The sequence below is a fragment of the Taeniopygia guttata genome, chromosome 2, assembly GCF_048771995.1.
Source record: "Taeniopygia guttata chromosome 2, bTaeGut7.mat, whole genome shotgun sequence".
Lineage (NCBI taxonomy): Eukaryota > Metazoa > Chordata > Aves > Passeriformes > Estrildidae > Taeniopygia > Taeniopygia guttata.
The window spans coordinates 14,092,140-14,107,387 of NC_133026.1; the positions used below are offsets into that span (position 1 = coordinate 14,092,140).

Here is a 15,248-nt window from a genome sequence, read left to right on the forward strand (position 1 = left end):
AAATAATTACCAGCCTGGAAAACCATGCAGCCTCAGTCAGAGAAATTGCACAATTTCAGCAGGAAACCATGTTAAAAAAAGAAAAATCAAATAAAGACTTTTGATCCAAAAAGTTATATTGAAATGCCCACTGTCTGCTTTAACCTCCCAACAGTGAGGAGATTTAGTGTCTGCAAATCTCTCCTTATCTCATCTCATTGTGCCCAATAAATGGAAAACCTATTTGCATCTAATAGAACAAGGCATGCCAGTAGAAATCTCGTATCTATTGGCAAGTTGTGCAATTCTTTATAGCTATATAGTAGATCCAGATGCTTTGGAAAGGGATCTCTTCCTTCAGGAGTACTGCTGGAGGGAGCCTGGATTGATTCTCTTTGTAATTGTAGATCAGACCATGGTAATCACTAAAGAAAGGGAAATATTTTAATTCTGCGTTGTGTAGGCTTATTCTTGCCTTTAAAAGCAAACAAACAAAAATCCATCTATTTTTCTTGTCTGTATAATTTTAGGTGTATCATTTAAAAAAATGTATTCAATGGGCAATTAAGGAAGCTAGCATGTGTCCTGCAGACATCCCAGTCTTCACACATGACATTCAACAATTAAAATTATTCAAGGAAGATCCAGCTCAAAATTCCAATAAGTAACTGCAGATCAAGACACTGATTGTCATTAGATTCTTCCCCGAGCCCTCACTAATAAAACTTTGGCAACCTAGGTTGATTAAGAGGGTGGCTGCTCCTTCGGAGCAGACCAAGAAATCTGCCAGGTCACTGGTGGCTGTTGCTCCACTGCATACACAGTTGCCTTTGTGTTCGGAGACTGTGACTAGACACAAATCAGACTAATTTGTCTTAATTCAGTTCAGTTAGATGGGGGCAGGTTGTAGATGGGTTTATATTTAACATTCAGCAAATCCATTTATCACGAGCTTGTGGCTTTACAGGCACATCTTAAACTGACATAAGTAGATGGCCCATGCTGTGGCTTCTTCTGGCACACACAGATCCAATTCAGCAGAATAGCATCAAGTCTCATTTGAAGATATTTGCAATAATGTCTTAAGTTTTAAGTGGTAGTTATGATATTTAGCAGCCTTTTAACGTAGATCTCTAGATTTCAGTAGACAAATTGAAGAGGGTCTGTCATCAAGATGCTTGGGGAACTGGTATTTAATCTTATCTCAACAGAAATGCTCAAGGAAAACAGGTCTGTGGACATTTCCTACCTGTTCCATCCCTCATTTTATTCCATTTCATTGATGACTTATTCCATTATTTGAAGGCAGTTATTGATGGCAATGAGCGTAGTGCACATGACTTCTTTGACTTTGCCTGGTGCTTTTCCTTTTCAGTGGTATAATTAACATAAGATGTTTCAAAGCTGTCAATCGGACTCTTCCAAGTTATTTACCTTGGAGTATGCCTCTGGCACAAGGCAGTTTTGCTCTAACTTGAAACCTCTGCAGAAAAAGAGAACCCCAGCTGAGGATAGCATTCCCAGCCTCAAGAGAATGTAGCCATGAAAAAAATGATAGGAGTTAAAAACCCAGGCAGTGTTACCTTCTTTACTTAGACTGTCTGAGAAAATACAAGTTTCACTGCTTTAAGTCTTGCCCATGTAACATGAAATATGAGGTCTTTCCCTTGGATAAGTTACATATACAAAAAGAAGTAATAATGTTATAGAATTTTCTGTGTGCAATTTTCTTATTTTGAGAAGCCTTGAGTTCTACTGTGTCTTTTAGAAAGTGACACTTTGCTATAGGGAAAATAATGAATTCTACAAATAATCATGGAGTGTGCTAGATACAGTTTATTGGCTTGTTCTTTCATATTTAACTGATGTTTGCTATGAAAATAAAGTTCAGCCAAGCAGAAGAGGAAAGAAGTATGTTGTGCCACATTAATTTTAGTTGTACAAGCGCATAAATGGCCATGTGATCATTCCATAGGTTAATTTCATACCCCTGAGGAAGGCTCAGTCTGGGTTTTTTTTTTTTTCCTTGTTAAAATTTCACATTCATAAATAAAATTGAGTATTCATGCTTTGCTGGACAGTCAAAATTCAATGATAAGAAGCTACTACTGCTTGTCTTGAGCACTCTGCCTTCATTTTCCCCTGAGTACCTTCTAGATAAGGTGAAATATGGTGCCTCTGTGGCTTGAACCCCACGTTTTCTAAAATATGATGGAGAGGAATGCTTTTCAAATGGAAAGATGATTTTGCTGCTGTGTTCCAGGAAAAAAAAAAATTACAAACAGCAGCACAGAATCACAAAAGAACGGGGCCAACATCATTTGACACAAATGGAAATCTTTCTGTTCGCATCAATAGGCTTTAATCAGACCAGTATTTCCTTATTGCTTAGTCTTGTTTCGAAACATCCTTTAGACTTAGAGTAAGAACTAAACCCTTCTCTCCCTCTCCCTCCATATTTATGATCCAGGCTTTTGTAATAGTAGCATTTTCCTGCAATGCCTGCAGAATACCAATGAAATATTTCTTCCCATAGTGACACACACAACCCTCCTCGAGTGGGAGGCTCAGTATTTACAATATCCTACTAGAGTCCCTCTTTAGCTTCCTTCATCTCTGTCTCATGGCTTATTACCAAACACTGTGAGAACACATGGAACACCTACACCTCACTAGAAAGACAAACTGAATGCCTTAAAACACACAGCCTTTCAATGACTGAGTCACAAATTATCACTTGGTGAATAGGGACTTTATTGCACCTACACTCTTGTGCCAAATTCCAGTCAACAAAGTGACACAGTAGATAAGTTTAGATGAAGGTGTTTACTGGTGGATAAGACAATAAAAATCTCGTGGCTCAAATGTTTTGAACTCCTGTACTTTTTCCCAGCTTCATTTTCTCTTTAAAAACGCAGCATGGCAAAATTATCCAGTAGCCAACCCAGCTGTATATGAATACTCTGTATATGGGATTCTGTAATGCATTAAATGCATTCTGTATTTAAGCATTGCTAAGGGTGTTACTCTGGTAGCAGTCAGGGTTTCTGGAAATAATCAGTGAATCCCAAGTCAGAACAAAGGTGCTAATGTGGTACCAAGTTCCTGAGTAAATAAACAATTGCTAAACAAAATCTTTTCAACAGCATTGCATGTCTGTGTCAACATTGTGTTTCCTCCGTGAGTCATCTGGTCAGCAGCACTCCAGCTACATGGGAGAGGTCACCCACTTCCTACAGCTGGAGTTTTGTGTCAGAATATACCACTCAGGATTTCCTGTGAGCCACAGGAGTTGTATTTTTTGGCAGGATTAGGGAAAAAAGTCAGGTTAGAAAATCCTGATGGGCATATTTGAGGGGAAGAAAAGATATGAAACAAATGCTGCTTGTGCCAGCCTCAGTGTCCTTTAGCTAGTCAGAGATAGGAACATATGATCTTTATCACCAAAAAAAAAAAAATCTTATATATATATACACATATCTATCTTATATTTTTTATATATACATATATATATACATGCATATGCATATACATAGATACATGATCTTTATTACCCAAACATAGAGATACAGAATTTTAATACATGGGAAGGATGCCTCAGATATTTCTTATTCTGCAGATTTATAGGAAATTACTAATATATGGGGGAAGGGGGGTGTGCAAGACATCCACAGAGGCATTTATTTGTTTATTTCTAATATCCAGCACTTCAGTAAAAACTACAGATCTTTTTTGTGTTCCTAACTGGATCCAGAAACAAGATACATACTTTCTAGCTCAAATGTAGTGGACTAGCCATTCTCTTTGGGAAACCTCACAGAACTCCTTGATTCATATGATTGCTGCTAATTAAGAGATGTAGAAAGCATATGATCAGTTCATCTGATAGGATTTTTGCCAAGGCACTTTGAAAGAGCTTGCAAACATTTTGCAATATTTATGTTTGTCCTGATTCAGCTTGAACCTAAACTCCAGGGTCTGCTTTTGAATGTCCTCTCAACTCATTATCTCTTCCTATCTCTTGTTAAGATGCTTTCCCGAGTCCAAGCAGAAATGTTCAGCCTTTTTCTAATAGAAATACAGTAAAATCTCTCCTCTGTTATTTTAATGTAAGATTCTTGAAGGAATCACTTCACAAATTTCAAACTAATAACTTATTATTTTGCACTGATATAACACATAGCTGGATAACATTCCATCACCAGTGACTATAATCACCTTCAGCCCCAATTCAGCATCCCAGGTTCTGGCTTGATTAAGTATTTGTCACTTATAGTTCATCCTCTCCTGACAGAGATAACTTTCTCTTAAGTCAAACTGTCATACTCTGGAGTTCAGGAAGGACATGAAAATGTCAGGTAATAATCCCTCCTCAATCTTGTGAGTAGGTAACATTGCTAATATGCAGAACCATTAGTATGTTGGCATGAATTTAGCTTAATCATTTGCAGCAGTTCAAGCTTTATTAAGATACTTTAAGGCTGATCTGGATAAGCTTCTCCCATTTTTACATGGTTTGCTCTGCTTTCAGTACTTAACAAAAGGCACATTTAATCTTGCAAATTCTCCTGAACTTTTGTAACGTTATTTTAAATGAATTTCATCAGTCACTTGAACACTTCAAAAAAGCAAATATAATATTTTTCCCCCAAGGAAACAACCTTTTGAAAAGCAATCTGGCTCAAAACAGTGTTTCTATGTGGTTAATGCCATCTCTCATGCTAACATCATTATTCATGCAAATAAACAGAAAAACTGCTCCATTAAACAGATATTCAAAAGCTAAATAATACTTGAACAAACTTATCAGGCATCAGTAAGAAATGGTTTTATGTTCTGTCATTTCTATCTCTTTGTCTTTAGAAGGATAATATCTGGTACCTCATTCTCTCTCTCCAAGTCAAAACATCAAGGAGAACATTCACCTCAAGAGTTAAAACTTCAGAGTAAGGGAAGAAGCACTATCTTTTCAACATGTTTACGGAATATGTTAAACATTCAGTGTGTTTAAAGAAAATTGTCTTTGACATATTTATATTGTGAAGGGGCTAAATAGAAGGTTTCCAAAGCCTTTGTTCTCTTAAAGGTGAAATTGAGTTTCTATCTAGATCTTCTATTTAGACAATCCCATCTTTTTACTGTAGCAGGATGGGATTATTGGTGTACTATACCCATCCACCCACCTAACTATCTTTGATTTCTTTTATCCTTTGAATCATTGTTTTTTGTTTTATAGCATAACTCAGTAGTAATATTCAGCACTAGTTCACTTTCTTGTTACTTAAATGTACTTGCTTGAAATGCGTGACAGCTGCCATGTCTGTATCTTCAATAATGATGACTAAACACAGCCAAAGGGCAGTTTTGTGGCTGATGAGTCAATTTATCTGCAGGAGTAAATGGCATACCCTTGTTCATTAGTAAGTCTTTCTAAATAGTCAGTGAGCACTTCAGAGGTGAAGAAATATTTTGGGTTGAAGACTGCAATTTTGTGTAGAAAACCCAGCTCCTCTATGATGTGGCTGCAAACACTGTGTAGTTTTTGTGCTTATTCACACAGAATCTGCTTGTATTTCTGAAGCCTTTTAATCTGAATAAGATCTCTCTTGAAAATCTTGAACTCCTCTCTTCACTTTCCCTCATTATATTTATAGCCTGTCTCCAGCTGCAACACATTAAAACCAATTATTTTACTTTCAAGCTCACAACCCAAGAGCAAACTAATGGTTTCTAAGTCATACCTTGGTTGTATTCAAGTTGTTCCCATGAATTCAGGTTAAAACAGAATTTATAAGATAATATTTTCTTTGTGGGAATGCAGACTAAGGTCATAATGACCTTTTTTCTCAACATTTTAGGCTCATATGAGGTTCTACTCTGAGATTTATTTTCAATTTATCATTCCAGAGCTTTATGGCACTGTTAGTTGGTTTCCCACTTTCTTATTGGCTCCAATGGCTTTTTCCACATCATCTGTACTTAGGTAGTATCTAACATGGACCAGCAGTTACTGTTCACTATTCATTTTCTCATCATTTCCCATGTCTGTTTTTTTTCAGAGTTGTAGCAGCGCCTACAAGATCCTCCTCAAAAATGCCAAGGTTTAACGAAAAATAGCTCAATAAAACATTTACTTTGTCTTTTACATTTCTGCATGCCACAGTTTCCATTTCTCCTGACTGCAAGTATTTCAATGTTGTGAAGCATTGGAGCCTGCTGCTCCTTGAGGTTCCATAGAAGTAGGACCTCATAGTCAAGAACGATTTTCACTCTGCCTTACAGACATTAAATTCCCTAAGATAGAAGAAAAAAAACCCTCTAAATATTCCAGAAGTTATCTGAAGTGTGCTGTGAATGACTCAGAGTGCCCAAAATGCCATTCTTTGCAAAGTATTCCTTTACTGAAAAATCACTTTTTGGGCTATCACTTTGAATAGCTCTGAGGTGTAGTAGAAGGTAGTTCTCTCCTGCCAGACTAGGCAGAAGGTATGTGCCTATTTTAATAGTTAAAATTCAAAAGTTAGGAATCACTATAAGAGATTAATTTATTTGGTGTTTCAAGCACGTCTTTCTCCTTGCGAGAACATATTTTTTTCATCTTCTTACTCGCTTCACAAAGCCATTAGAATTTACTGATGAAAAACTATTTAGCAAAGATTAAGTATCTGGAATTCATAAAGCATGTGGTTATAAGAAATCAAATTTAATATCACAGAGATTAAAAGTTTACCAGGAATTGATTCTAGATATTTCTGCTCTGACTTTGTAAAAGAAAGAATCTGAAAGGCCAATTTTTCAATTGATATACCTTGTTATTGCTTCATAGAAGGAAGTGGAGATGGATTCCAATGAACTCCAACTGAATATCTGGCTTTGAGATCATCAAAACTAGTGTGTATTATCCCCATGTGTTTATTGGTCACACACTTCCCACTGGTATGTGCTGATGTGAATATATTAAATATCCTTTTGGGAAATTAACTATTCTTATTATTGGGAGACATTAATCCTTACAATATAAGCTATTTTCTTGATGGAAGTTGTCATGGTTTAATCACAGCCACTAAATTACTAAACTAAGTACCCTGTTCCCCTGCCCCCAAGGGATGGGGAGGAGAATTGGAAAAAAAGGTAAAAGCCATGGGTTGAGATAAGAACAGTTTAATAATTGAAATGTAATATTAATGATGATAAAATTGTAATGTAATGAAAAGGGATTCAGTGAAGAGGAGGTGGGGGGTAAGAGAGAGAGAGGGGGGGAGGGAAATAAAACCCAAGGAAGACAAGTGAGGCACAGTTTTTCACCACCTGCTGATTTATGTCCTGGTGGTTCTTGAGCAGCAATTGGCATCTCCTTGCCAACTTCCCGTAGTTTATATACAGAGTATGACCTTCTGTCGTATGGAATATCTTTTTGGATAGTTTGGGTCAGCTTTCCTGACTATGGGCTTCCAGCTTCTTGTGCACCTCTTTGCTGGCAGAGCATGAAAAAGTCCTTGACATACTGCAAGCACTGCTCGACAGTAACTAAACCAGCAGTGGTTATCAATATTATTCTCATATTAAATACAAAAAATGCAGCACAGTAGCAGGAGGTTAAGTCTATCCCAGCTAAATACAAGTCAGAGATACTATTTTAAAAAAAACAATTAAAAGAATAAATATGTATATAATAAAAAAAAAAAAAAAAGAAAGCATTTGGGAAGTGGAAGGCATAAGAGTCTAATGCAGTGTGCTCCAGAGTTTCTCTAGATGTGAAGTAAATTTATTGGATTAGGATATTTTCTTAATGGGGGTGATGGGTGTTTTATGTATTTGTTTTCAGGTGTGTGTTTGAAAGGAAAGTTGAAATGACAGTACCAGAAATCTACATGTGCATTATCATATTCAATATGAGAATAGAAGTAGATGAATCCTCAATGGTTAATGACCTTGGAGGACTCTGGGTATGAGATTGAAATACATTAAAAATCTATGTGGCCTCCATAAAGGGAAGTAAATGACAAGTGAGAAGAGACATGGAAAATAAAGTGTGTGTGTTTGCTTTGGCTGACCTTCCCTTTTTTTTTTTTTTTTAATTCAATTTTTATTTCCTGCAGAGATAACCAAAAGAAGCTTAAAGCAGACTTTATGAGAAAAGGAACTTGGCTTGACTTGTCTTTATTACCAGCAAAAGTAGCCTTCAATATCACAGACTGATGAGTGAATCTCAAATAGCACAAAGACATTTGCTTATTGCTCCCCATGGGGAACTGATTTGTTATTTGTTTTATTATTTTATTTGTTTTAATCTTCATGTTGTAATTATATTGGTTCCTGGACATCATCTCAGGGGTGAGCAACAAGAACCCAGGACAGTTTCAAGAGAGTGCTGGATAAACTGATAATTCAATAATTCCCTGTTGTTTCTTCCTACAACTGGCAAATTTTAAGATAAGAACAAGAAGTAAAAATGTCTTTAAATTAGTTGTTTTGTCCTGGTAAGCAGTGTGAACCATTGTCATGTATGTGCAGTGCTTGGATGGTTCAGTTATCTTTATTACTTTCTCAACACCAGAAAAAAATGTTTCCATATTTAACAGGTTAAGAATGGTGAAATTTACATGGGAAACATCTCTACAGGAAATAGTCTCACTAAACTTAAGTTATACATTATACCACTCTTTCTTGTGTGTTTTGGGTTTTGCTCTCTGAAAGAGGAGTTTGCACAAAGTCACCAAAACCCATGAGTCAAGGTATTGCCCAAAATAAAACTTCCTGGACTATTCTGATATTCTTCCTGCCCCTTTCTAAAATGTTGGTGTGCAAGAACAGAACACTTTTTCACTCTGAGAGAGTTAAATCCAACATAACAAGTCCTAGCTGTTTATAGCAGGCTTATTCTGCAGTAAATGTTCCTCTTCATGTAGCTCTTTTAATTAATTTGGCAGACTTCAAAATAAAAAAATACCTATTAAATAATTGTTCTAGAGATGAAAACATTTAACTCAAAAGTCATATGACAATTGCCAGGGACTGTGTTTGTGGACACAGTTGAAGTAAGAATTCCTTTAGGAAAAAATGAGATTTTAATTATTGACTCCTAGCAAGATATGATTAACAAGGGCTTCTCATCTTCATTTATCAAATCCCAAGTGTCTGCTCCTGCATCTACTGTTTCTTAAGTAAAATCCCCAAACTTCCTTCCCGTTCTCAGAGCAGCCTCATTAAATCAACTGTAGTTAAACCTCCAGTAGATTAGAACTGGTTAGGGGAATGTAGATGTAACACTTGATTACCTTTCTAAAGCTGATGACATGAATTGATTTTTAGAGATTGGTCAGTCCCGCCACTGCCAGCGAGCCACCTCCTCCCACCCCCAGGTTTCCCAAGAGCAGGAGTTAACCCCTGCATTTAACAGTCTTGCAGTAAACATGTTTTTTCTGCTCACAGGTGGTAGCTGGACTTTTTCTCAGAATAAGAAAGCCTCACAAGTTCTGTGATCCATTGATGCTGTACGGTTTGCATTATGTTTAGAAAAGACACACTACCAGGGAAAAATATTGTATATCATCTCAGCAGGAGACTTGGAGCTGTTTAGCACTGTGTAATTGGATCTAGGACTAATCCTTAACTTTGATGAGGCCAAGAGGAGTTACACCACTGCTATTTCCAGCACATTAATGATAGACAAAACACTTAAACACACTGTCTAACACTTGATTGCAAAGGATTAAATACATTTCAGAGTCAAGTTTTGGTTCTATAATATGCCTTTGGATAATTCTTGTTTTCTTTGGTCAATACACGTATGATTTCCATCATATGAGGCACACAGTAATTTAGTAAGAGTAATAATCAAAAAATGCATTCAAAAATAATCATTTTACTCATTTATAATGTGTCTTAGATCAATTTTGTAATAGCCTACCTTTATTATGTAACAGATAAACAAAAGGAATAGTTAAATCAGGGAACTGTCTGCTGCTTTAATACAAGGTAAAACTTCATCCACCTTGAAGAATTCACTGTTAGTATTGCATTTCTTGGATTGTATGTTTGTCTAGCCATTGTGGAATATTCTTGTAAACTAAGTTAGAGGGAACAGAGCATTATTCCTCTATACCTTATTCACTCTGGGATTAATTATCAGGCTGATTTTAATATTTGGTCAATAGCAAGGCCTAAGGCCTTACATAGTTTAATTTGTCTTTTCAACATGGTTTTTTGATTGCTTATTCACAGGTTTGTTTTTTTTTTTTTTTTTTTTTTTATTTTAGTCATCTTCCAAGCTTTTTCATTTGTCTCATGTGCAGGCTACAAATGTTTTATATGGCTCATATGCATTCACACAGTAGGTGCCCAAGGCAATGAAGCTTCACTACAAATGTAATAATTTCTGAACCAACTATACAATTCCTATGTTGAAGTTATATTTGCAAAATCTTTTGGGTAGTTTATTTCATTTTAAAAGCTTCATATGTTTACTTGAATTATCTGCCTAATAAAGGATGAGTTTAACGATTGTTTTTCTCTCCTAAGAACTCTTCATGCTAAGGAATTCACAAATTACATTAAGAAAGGAATTTTCTTCATCCACTCTCAAAATTCAGTTTTGAAAGAGAATAACAGTTTTTTAGCTTTGATTAAGAAAGTCTGGAATCATATGTTTCCCTAATAGAAAGTGTAATGGCCTTTGTTGTCTGTGATTTGCAAACACAATTCCATTTTACAGAAGATCTTGCCTATGAAAAATCATGTACTAGGCTTCCTAAAGCACAGTTTTTCTGACTTGGAAGCATAAGAGTAGGGCTAGTAGTCTCTTGCCAGTTTTGAACCTATAGTTCAAGACAGTCTAGGTTTTTCAAACTTAACTTGTAGCACTAGAACAGCTCCTCCAGTTTTTGAAGTGCCAGTTAATGAATCATTCCCCACAAAATAGTTGCTTCTGACATTTCAGCCAAAGCCCTGCTGCTCTTGCAGGAGCCTATATGCTTTTATCTTGCACATTGGTCTGAGCTGCAAAAATGTTCCAGTTTGTCACATACTGTTCTGTACTGTCACTTAGAAATATGCTTGTGCTTGCTGTGTGAATATTGATAAGATACCTTGAGACTGTGATAAAAATGGGGCAAAGAGAAGATATATTTCAAATTTGATAAATAAAGTCTTTAAAATAGTGATAAAAGACTTCTGAGAGTCCATTATTGAGAATGAATTCTCAGAGGTGTACATGAAGTTGGGGCCTTATTGTTTGGTCATGCTCTTTCAAAGGTTTAGAGCTTTTACTCTGTGTTCTAAGAAAAAGCTCTTTGAAGGTCATGTTTGAATTCAAAGCTGTACTTATTGTCTGTTTTTCCATGCTATCTACATTACTGTTGCATATCGCATTTGGGAGCCCAATAGCTCCTGAAGGTAATATTTTCTAATTCCACTTATCCTACCCTCTGGTGTAGCATTTGTCAATGCAGGTTTATGTCTGCAGGTGTTGATAAGGTAGAAAAAGCTACCTGACTAACATTATTATATTGCTTATTTTTTCCTAGGTAGTTTGAAATGATTATCACTGCTGGACTATAGTCATGTGCTAAAAGATAGCCTGCCCTCCTTCTGCTGTACCACCCTCAGTTCTGTAAAGCAGAGGCAGATTACCTGGCTGTGCAAAATCTTACAGTAACAGAGAGTGGGAAGGAGGGAAGAGACTGGGAAAACAGAGATGGGGGAGGATCTGCTTTTCACTGCAGGTGTTATTCTTGTACTGAAGGCTGTGGCTCCTTGTTCAGGTGTCTTAGTGGGCAATTAATCTCTTGCTGTTAGAGAGCAGCCCTGAACATAACCACTAAACTACTGATGGTAATGGAGGTCATAGAAAAGGAAGGGAGCACTAAAAGTGAGCAATAAACCCCTCCGCAGCTGATTTTACTCCGTGAGATGTTGGATTCTGCACCTACCATCCTCAGCAAGTGAAATATGTGGGTCCCCCTGCCCTGAGATGTACCCCGAGAGTGGCACATCTGGGATTGACAAGGGGGTCACTCCTGTAGGACCAGATGAAAGGGGTCCCTAGCCTCATGCCTCTGCAACACCTGAGCCTGAAAATGAATCTTGTTCCATTAATATTTTTCTTTGCCTGTGTGAGAAAAAAAGAAAAGTGCCCCATTGACTAGAAAGAACCACACTTTGATTGCCACATGATCTTAAACCCAGATCTTCTATGAGAGGGTAAACAACTTACCTGTGTGCTTGAATCATAATAAAACAGGAGACACGCTCAGGAGCCTTTCTCAGCTGTACAGACAGCTCAGCTCCACCGCCTCTGCTGCAGCTCCCTGTCCCTTCCTCAGCAGAGCATCAAACCAGCTGTAGGTATAAATACAACTTGGCATGTTCCACCAGACCTGCCTTTCAACACCTCCCATGTGACAAAACAATCCCTCTTTTTGTTTCTCTAATAGGAACAAGTACCCTAAAACATGTTTAGCCCTAATGGAGAGAGTTACCCAAGTCTCTCAAATACTTTTTTTCCCCAGGCTCGGTAATAACAGCACTGGGATCAAAGCATAGGTAATAAGTTCCTTGGAGAAAGAGCATGTTCCTACGTCTAGAAAAAAGTTTGTGTAACTTCAGCATCTTTTGCCCCCTATTTTTGTGTTGTCTTTTCATCTTTCCATTGTCTTAGCTTCAGGAGCTGATGCAAAATATTCTTCTGCATTTACTTTGTATACCATCATGATGACCAGTGTAGAAGTGCACAGGTTGGTAATTAGCCCAGCCTCATGGGTTGTCAGCATATTCCATGAGAATCCAGTATTTCAGTCAGCCATGTGACTGTGAGCAGGTTTCTTACTCCAAACATTTCTAACAAATATACCTAAAGTGTTATCATTAGGTGCATGCAAAATATGTGTTTGCAAGGACAAATAAATGGATGACATTTTTAGCAACCAATTTATATATGTTGGGCTAATCTTTTGTGCCTTTGTAACCATAAGAGAATAAAAATAGATTAATCATAATTCTGGTTTCACCCGGATCCTATGAAGATTCATTAGATAATGTGTGAAATTAATAGAGACCTATTTTCTGTGACTGTCTCACTCTAGTTTTGAAGAATGAGCTAGTGAGCTTATTCTCAAATCCTCCTTACAGTTTGGGAATTATTGTTCTCATTCACATGCCTAAATTCCAATTAAACCAAGATTTAATCACTCTTCATTGGCTCAGTGCTAAGCCAAGGTATCCAGTATGTTATCAGACAGTGCTATAGATGTGGCACCTGTGAGAGATCTGATAACCTTTCAGAGCAGCAGCCGAGAGAGGGCACCCACCAAAGGTGCTAGACAGATCTGTGACAGCAGTTTAGCTGAAATACTAAGGGAAAATTCAAACTGCTCTCTAACAGTCTGCATAAAGCCTGAAAGTGCCTGGCCTACTAAAGCTACATACTTTGGAGCCAGAAAAGATTCCTCAGGCACCATGGCAGAGGCTTCTGCACCTGGTCAGAAGCCCTGGCAGAAGAGGTGAGGCGCTGTGCCTAAGCAACCATGCAATGTGATAAGAATGACCTTAAAAGCCAGTCATGCTGGGCTTGTATTGCACTCTTTTGAATAATTATGTAGTTTCTCAGAATAGTTTGAGTGGTTTGCTCTCCCGAGCATGAGGACAGTTTGTTTCCACAATGCCTGTGGTGCAAAATAAAATCAAGCCTGGAGCCATTGGCTGGACACTCTTGGCACATAGAAGAGAAGCTGACACCTTGCCTTCTTGCAACTTAAAAAAAAAAAAAAATCTAAGCACAATACAATCAGAGTAGGTTTAATCTCTTAAGGATATGGATATGTCTGGGAACCCTTCTTGGCTTTAGGTTTCTTACTTGACACCCCCCTACAGCCAGAATAAATCTCTCTGGTTGCTTGTGGGGACAGATGGTTCTTTGAATATACATCTGCTTTCTGGAGAGGTCACATGAGAAAATTAGGCTTATTCTAACATGTGGAATTTATCTCACCATTTTTATATTCCTTGTGAAACAAGACCATTTCACTACCCTACCTGTCCTGGGATACAGTGTTTGGAGAGGGAGTTATGCATATGGGTCTAAGCCTCTCAAGGTCATATCAGAAGTACATGGCAGAAACTGAAGCTACATCTGGTGAGCTTTGGTCCTGGCCTACGGATCCAGCAACCCACAGATTTGCTATTTAACTTTGGCTATGAACACAACATCCTGGGTTTTTTCAGCAAGGACACTTTTTTATGATAGCAGCTGAAATCATAATTATTAGTTCTGAGCTAAACTGGGCAGGGGAGAAGGAAACACTAGGGTTTTTTTACTACCCATAGTATTTATTGTCCAATATTGCTTCTCAGGTAATTCAAGCTTTTTTTTTTTTTTTTCATTTTGCTTTTTAAAATGCCCTCTTTGCTTGCACCATTTAAATTTTATAATTTTAATTCTTGTTTTGGTAGCTTATTAAGTTTTTGATTTATGGCAAAGATTTTTAGAGTCCTGCTCCTTCATTAGTATAGCCAACATTTACACTCCTTGGAATAAGCACAGATATAAATAGAAGGTGTGTTCATTTAAGCAAGACCAGGAAATGTTTTTCATATTAATCATTACAATAATGAGTAGCTGATTAAATTATTGATCTTTCAGGATAAACACTACCTTAAGTCATGTAACTAGGTGTTTAAAGCTGATGGAGACACTTTTTTCATTAGTGTAAGATCTGACCCATGAATATAATATTCCCCATCTGCTGAAATAATGGCTGTGTACATATTACCAGTCTCCCTGATATTTTGTTTTCTGAAATATGGAAATTATCATTACTTTATGGCTATTCTAAAACCAGAATAATAATTTTCTTCTACCTGGTATGGCCATTATTCATACATGTCTCTTATTTTAGCTGAACCTTTATTTCATAAAGTTGAAGGACGATTTATTCCAAACATTCTTGGCAATATGTAGAAACCTCAAAGTGCATTGTTTTCATTTCTGACAGAAAATGATGCATGGCATATTTTTGTTAATGTATTGAACATATGTAGTACCTACTCTATAACAAAATGTACAAAATTAATAACCTGTAGCTGTGTCTTTGAATTCAGAACTGATGCATGGGCAAAACATATGCACTTAATCTACCAATATAAGCCATTAAAATTAACCTGTCCTGTACTTGATTCTCAGTGTAAAGAGGTTTTCTGCTGTGATAAGGTAGGTGAATTATCATGTGGTACTATTCTGGCTCCCAGAAAATATTATAGTGACTCAAATAATA

The 15,248-nt window shown here is 37.0% G+C and overlaps 1 long non-coding RNA gene across 2 annotated transcripts in view; it reads right to left on the reverse strand.

Moving 5' to 3' along the window:
• LOC140682587 (uncharacterized) overlaps positions 1-12,756 on the reverse strand; it is a 40,594-nt gene extending 27,838 nt beyond the window's left edge. The window contains exon 1 of one of the 2 annotated variants that reach the window (XR_012054448.1): positions 12,194-12,756. This is a non-coding gene — a long non-coding RNA (uncharacterized lncRNA). The remainder of the gene's footprint in view (positions 1-12,193) is intronic. The other variant, XR_012054447.1, reaches the window with a different exon arrangement.
• Between the last annotated feature and the right edge of the window lie 2,492 nt (positions 12,757-15,248).